The sequence below is a fragment of the Nicotiana tabacum genome, chromosome 16 (genome assembly GCF_000715075.1).
Source record: "Nicotiana tabacum cultivar K326 chromosome 16, ASM71507v2, whole genome shotgun sequence".
In the NCBI taxonomy this organism is placed as follows: domain Eukaryota; kingdom Viridiplantae; phylum Streptophyta; class Magnoliopsida; order Solanales; family Solanaceae; genus Nicotiana; species Nicotiana tabacum.
The window spans coordinates 20,545,162-20,552,373 of NC_134095.1; the positions used below are offsets into that span (position 1 = coordinate 20,545,162).

Sequence of the window (7,212 nt, forward strand, 5' to 3'; positions counted from 1 at the left end):
ACTAACTATACAAAACTAGAGGAATTTCACAGCTCATTAATTCCTTATAGAAGAATAGAGAACACATGAGTTTTATGTCCTCCTCATCACATGCTAGCAGAGGAGAGCATACTAATTTATGTGCCTATATTGATATTTGTATACGGGTAAAATCGGGGCTAATGAGCACCCCGATTTTTCGGTGGGGAAAACGAAGTAAGGACATAACTACATGAAATCAGAATCCAAACTAGGAACCTCTCGTACTAAGGCCCGAATGAAGCACTTATCATCAGAGCCATTGAGACAACGCCTTCCGAATCCGGTTCGAGCTCCAAGACCTCGGAAAGCACTACCAAACGGTTGCATATGACTAATGAAGGGCCGTGATATCATGGATCTCGGCCCGTATCGGCAGCAGATCAATGATTAACAAAAAAGAAAGATTTTTACCTTTCTTAGAATTGTACTAGGGATGAAACTCTCCTACTATATAAAGGAGGTAATTTTTATTTGATGACACACTGTAACACGCATATCAAGGCAATATAAATTTATTTTCTGTGCCCGGACTCAACACCATAATTGGTATGGTTATTTATTTTATCTTTAATTTGTTTATCTAACATTATTGATCACTTATATTGAATTAATTCACATATTCTTAAAATCGCGTATAAGTTCAATTGTTATCCATTTTAAAAGTAAACAATTTGGCACCCATCGTGGGACTAAGGATAATAGTGGTAATTTATACAAATTTTCATAATGAACTCTATTTTACGCTTGTTCTTTAAGTTTCCAGTTTTAGGTTTGCTTTAAAATGTCAAACTCTCAGTTTGCTCACTTGAACTTGAGGCTGAGTCTGGCCATCATGGTAAAAATAACAACTTGGTGCCTAGCAATGAGGTATCCCCTGTCGATCCCAATGGAGTCCCAACTGCCGATCCAATCAACGCCAAATCATAGGTTGCTATCAACACCCACCAGCCAACCGACCCCGAGAACAGCGTTCGCGGAGGCCCACGTGAAATACCCAAAGGCAGAGGTGATAGGATAACCCTACGGCTAATCTTCGAAATATTGTAGGCTCAACAAACGGCGATAGGGCAACTACAAAATCAAGGCCACACTCCTAGTAGGGTTGAGCCCGAGCGGTCTCGGGGAAGTACCCAAAGAAGTGAGCAAAACACCGGGAGGGCAGAGAAAGCTAAGCCCGGGACCAACCCCAAAATAATGAAAATACTTGAGGAATTGACAAAGCGGGTGGAATCAGGGGAGAAGAAAATTGAGGCCAGCGACAAAAAAATGGAGACCTATACCTCCAGGGTCGATCAAATCACAGGAGCGCCCTCGATATTGAAAGATCAGGACTCCAAGAAATTTATCTCAAAAAGCCTTTTCCTCCGAGCGCGGCACCGAAGCCAATCCCGAAGAAGATTTGTATGCCTGATATTCCAAAATATAACGGAACCACGAATCCAAATGAGCACGTGACCTCCTACATATGTGCCATCAAGGGGAAAGACTTGGAAGATGATGAAATCGAGTCAGTTTTGCTAAAGAGGTTCGGAGAAACTTTGTCAAAAGAAGCAATGATATGGTATCACAACTTACCCCCAAATTCTATTGATTCGTTTGCTATGCATGCAGATGGTGTGAAAGCACATGCTTGGGCCATCAAGGTCGAGACTAGAAAATCAGATCTTTTCAAGGTAAAACAAAGAGACAGCAAAATGCTAAGGGAGTTCATATCAAGGTTTCAAATGGAATAAATGGACTTTCCTTCGATTGCAGATGATTGGGCCATTCAGGAATTTACTCAAGGACTTAACCCCCGAAGCTCCTTGGCTTCACAACAGTTAATACAAAATTTGGTAAAGTACTCGGCGGTAACTTGGGCTGATGTCTACAACCAGTGGCGGAGGCAGGATCTCAGCTAAGGGGATTCAAAAAGAAAAAAGTTAGAAAGGATTATAGCTAGTGTGAATTGAACCTATGATCTTACAAAGGTTTTGAACCCCCTTGACCACTAAGCTACACTTTTGGGCTGTGTCAAGGGCCATTCAGGCATCACTCAAGGACTTAACACCCTCAGCTCCTTGGCTTTGCAGTAGCTAAAACAAAATTTGGTAGAGTATCCGGCGGTAACTTGGGCCGACGTCCACAACAGGTACCAGTCAAAAATCAGAGTCGAGAACGACCAACTCGGAGCCCCTTCTAGGTCCGCTTATCCCATCAGAACCGACGATATGTCCAATAGAGTCATTGATCATAAATCAAGGCCGGTCTGAGATCGATATCAACTATACAATATAGATCGAAAGGGAAACATATCCAGGTGCAACTCTACAAGGAACGAAAAGAGAAGAGATCAAGGGCCCAATAGCTGAGGTCTGATGAGCAAAAACGATTTCAATAGGCTGCTCGGGGCCAGGGAGGCACCAAGATTATTGGAATATAACTTCAATGTCGATGCTGCCAACATCGTATCTTCCATCGGGCGCATCAAAGATACCAAGTGGCCACGTCCATTGCAGTCCGAACCTACCCAGAGAGACCTTAACTTGATATTTAAGTATCATGGTATTCATGGCCACATGACCAAGGACTGCCGACAATTAAGAGAAAAAGCAGCCCGTTATTCAAAAACGGACATCTCCAAGAATTTCTAAGTGATCGAGCAAAAAATCATTTCAGGAATAGGGATTCCAACAAACAGAATGAACAAGAAGAACCTCAGCACGTCATCAACATGATCATTGGAGGGGTCGATGTCCCCCAAGGACCAATGATGAAGCGCACTAAAGTGTCCATTACGAGGGAAAAATGAACTCGAGATTATATCCCGGAGGGAACCATTTCGTTCAATGATGAGGATGTTGAAGGCATCGTACAACCGCATAATGATGCACTGGTAATAACTATTCTTATAAATAAATCTCGAGTTAAGTGTGTGTTTATTGATCCAGGTAGCTCGGCCAACATCATTAAATCGAGGGTCGTAGAGCAGTTGGGTTTACAAGATCAAATAGTGCAAGCAGTTCGTGTGTTGAACGAATTTAACATGGCATGTGAAACCACTAAAAGTGAGATAATCCTACAGGTGAACACCGCCTGGACCATCCAGGAAACAAAGTTCTATATGATTGAAGGGGATATGAGATATAACGCTCCATTCGAAAGACTATGGGTTCACAATATAAGGGCGGTACCTTCGACCCTGCACCAGGCATTGAAGTTACCTACACCAAGAGGGATCGAGATATTGTACGGGGAGTAGTCGGCTGCAAAAGAGATGTTCATAGTCGAAAAAGTACTCCCGACACCCTCCATTATGACATTAAAAAGCACAGAGCCGGCCAGAAAGGCTAAAGTTAAATAGGATGCTGGTCCTGATTGGATCGGAGGGACGAGGAGTCGATGAGGAATATGATTACAGAGTTCCTAGATCATTCATAGCTCCTGATAATACCGACGCCACCAAATCAACGGTCGAAGAATTGGAGCAAGTCTTATTGACCGAACACCTACCGGATTGAAAGGTATACCTGGGCACGGGGTCAACCCCTAGCTCAGGAAAAAACTCATTAGTTTCCTTAAAACTAACATATCTTGTTTTGCATGGTCCCATCTTGATATGATAGGGATCCCGCTAGAGATAACCACTCATAAGTTGAGTTTGGATCCAAAATTCTACCTGGTTAAACAGAAGAGGAGGCCTCAGTTCGAAGTTAAGCATGCATTCATCAAAGACGAGATATCTAAACTCCAAGCACTTATTGCACTCTTTTTTCCTTGAACCGGTTTTGTCCCAAAATGGGTTTTTTGGCAAGGTTTAACGAGGCAATAGTAAATTGTGCTAACTTAGAATCGAAGGCTGGTCACAGCCGAAGTCAATGGGCGTTCATTTTACATCCACAGTATCCGAGCCCTCTCAAGATCGACCTCGAATACCGGGGGCCATTACCATCGGGTTAAGGTTCTTAGCAAGGAAAGAAGAAAACTTTGCACTTGAAAAGATAAGGTTCAGTGGTTAGGATTTATTGTAACAGACAAACAGTCGAATGAACTGTGCCCACAAGTCCACCTTAGCCATGATGCAAGCTTTTACATGCTTTCGATCATGCACTTTACATACAGAAATGAAAGAAAGTTTCCACCTTGCTATTACACATTTTTGCCTCTTAAACTATGGATCCTAATAGCCCATGGGCTACTGATGGTAGGCAATAATCTCGTGTTTTAGTCACTTATTGTACTCTAATTCACTACACTTTAATTGTGTTTGAGCTTTAATTGCTAGTGTTTTGCACTTATTGTGTGTTTGATGCATTGTAGGAGTGATTCTGAGTTAGGTAGATGTTATGGAACTAATTCTAGCTATTTGGAGCTTTGAAGTCTAAGTAGAAGCCCAAAGGATTAAGTTAGGATTGTGTTCGGGGGTCGAGGATCACTTATGGATGTCAAAAATCAAGGAAGAAGCAACAGTTGAAGAAATGCACTAGTGCGACGCATTGGGCAATGCATAGTATGATGCAGTACAGTAAATTTATGTCAGAAGATTGACAAAGTTCAGAGGCTGGATTTATGTGGTCTAACAAGAAAAAGCACTAATGATATGTACCCTGCGTTGCACTAAAAAGTAATACGTTTGCAAGTTTTTCGATTTCGGCTAGGAAAGGAAAATTTCATCTAGGCCCGACCTTACTTGGTATAAATACATGGAAAAATGTTATTTTCTGGACTTTTGACATACTTTAGACCTACGGAAGCTAAGGAGGAGTTGGAGGAGCAAAAGCACAAGGGTTTCATCTTTCCTTCCTCATTCAAGGCCCGAGTTTGGATTGAATTTATATTTTCCTATCTTTTAATTATATTTGTGATGAATTACTCCATGTATATGGAGTAGTTCACTTTAGGGTTTGCTGGATTTGGTATATTGATATTTGTTTATGGTTTATAACTCTAGTTTTATGCATTTAAGCATTTTTGGATGATTTAATTATTGCATCTATATTCACTTGTTAATGTAATTGAGAGAGGCATAACTTGTGATATCTTTTCATTATTTTGTTGGTTGAGTTTATTAATTCTTCTTAGTAATTGGAAGAGGCTAGTTGAATCATTGATTAAACCTAGTTAGGAGGATAATCGAGAGAGGTTCTCCTAAAGACCAATCCACTACGTATTTTTGCATATCTTCACAAAGCTTAAATTGGTTCATCTCGCAAGGTTGAGACTTAATTGAAAGAAGAGTTTCTACTAAACGTTTGAACTAATAATTGAATAAATTTGAAAGACTCACTTGAACATTGGACGTGAATTATCTAGAGTTAAATCCCAAAATATTATCTTGCACCTATCCTATCAAAACCCTATCTTCTCGCATTGACATCCTTCTTTGCCTATTCCTTGTTTCGATTTTCTTTAGTCAATAGCTTTAGATTCTTAGTTAATTTTAGCATTAATCACATAAATCTCAACTGTAGATCATCTTGAATAAAAATCAAGCTAGAAACTACAAGAATATTGTTTAACTCCAATTCCTGTGGATACGATATTATATACTATATTTGATTAGCAGACATAATTTTAAGTGGTGTTTGTGCTCATCAAATTTTGGCGTTGTTCCCGGGGATTGGCAATCAACAGTATTTGAAATAGTTTGTATTGCTAATTCATGAATTTTTCTTTTTATTTTATTTTTCTCTTTTACGTTCAGTGTTCTTTGGTTGTGCGCATGCTACAGGTTAAGAGTGGTGCATGACTTGAGCTTCTGGAAAAAAATGCTACCATAAGAGCCAGAAATTGAAAAACAACTGCGACAACTGAGGAAGGAAAGAGATCTCATTGAAACATCAGAAAAGGTTGGGCAATCCTTAACCAAAGAAACTATGGCTGGAGACGGTGATGATAATATAGATTTGACTATAAGAGAGGAAGCCCAACAACGAGAAAAAGCTGCACGGGATGCTGAAGAAGCAGCTATTAGAGATGCACATATTATTTATGAAGAAAAAAGAGCTCGAAGAATTGCTCAAAATCAACCCTTAGCTGCAGACCAGTTCGTAAATATACCTCCTAGTCATGGGAGATCATTTGGCGACTATACTAGACCGATCAACAACCAGGGATTATCAAGTGTTAGACCACCTCTAATTGCAGCTAACAATTTCGAGTTGAAGTAAAGGTTGCTTCAAACCGTTCAGAACTGCTGTGTCTTCAGAGGGAAGATGAACGAAGATCCAAACACACATCTCATAGACTTCGAGGAGATTATGAACACCTTTCAATACAATGGTGTGTCACAAGATGCAGTATACTAAGGGCATTCCCCTTCACACTCAAGGATGATACAAAGCAGTGGCTTAGAAGCTTGCGCATAGGATCGATTAGAACATGGGATGAGATGATCAGAAAATTTCTTAATAAATATTTCTCATCAGCTTAGACGGTCAAGTTCAGAAGAGAATTCTATAACTTTTGCCAGAGAGAGACTGAGACTATTTTTAAGCATGGGAGAGGTTTAAGGAGATAGTTCTAAAGTGTCAACATAATGGAATTGAACTTTGGATGCAACTCCAGGACTTTTGGGATGGATTGACACCAGCCTCTTGTAGAACACTGAGCAATGAAGTTGGAGGCCCATTGATGAAGAAGAATCCAGAGGAGATAGTTACAATTCTTGATGAGTTGTCTGAAGATGCAAATCAGTGGCCCTCTGAGAGTGCTGAAAGAAGAAAATCAACTGGTGTTCACCAAGTTGATGCTAATACATTTGTGCAGGTAAAACTTGATGCTATGGCTAAAGAAAAAAGGAAACTGACCTTGGCTACAATACAAAGTGAGCCTCATGCAACGTGTGATATATATGGAAGAGGACACCCTACTCATTAGTGTCAAGCCTCAACTGAGAAAGTGACTGCTGTGAGGAATTATAATTTTAATGCAATAGGTCAGAAGCACCCCGGGTTTTCATAGAATTCACCTGGGGATACCGCAAATGCATGGCAATAAAACAACCCCAGATTTCAGGCAAATGTATGGCAACAAAACAACCCCAGATTTCAGAGACAAGGAGCTCCTGATTTTATGAATCAGTCGAGGTCGCAGTTTCAGCCTCAACATCCCCATCATCCTAGTCTAGAAGATCTAATGAAGACTTTTATTATCATAACAGATGAAAGGTTGGACGCCCATGGAGCAGTCATCAAATAATTTGTCACATCT

The 7,212-nt window shown here is 40.3% G+C and overlaps 1 non-coding gene across 1 annotated transcript; it reads right to left on the reverse strand.

The window, feature by feature from the left end:
* Window positions 1-6,439: 6,439 nt before the first annotated feature.
* LOC142171346 (small nucleolar RNA R71) lies at window positions 6,440-6,545 on the reverse strand. The gene has a single exon (XR_012700918.1). It is a non-coding gene; the product is annotated as a small nucleolar RNA R71 (small nucleolar RNA).
* Window positions 6,546-7,212: the final 667 nt, after the last annotated feature.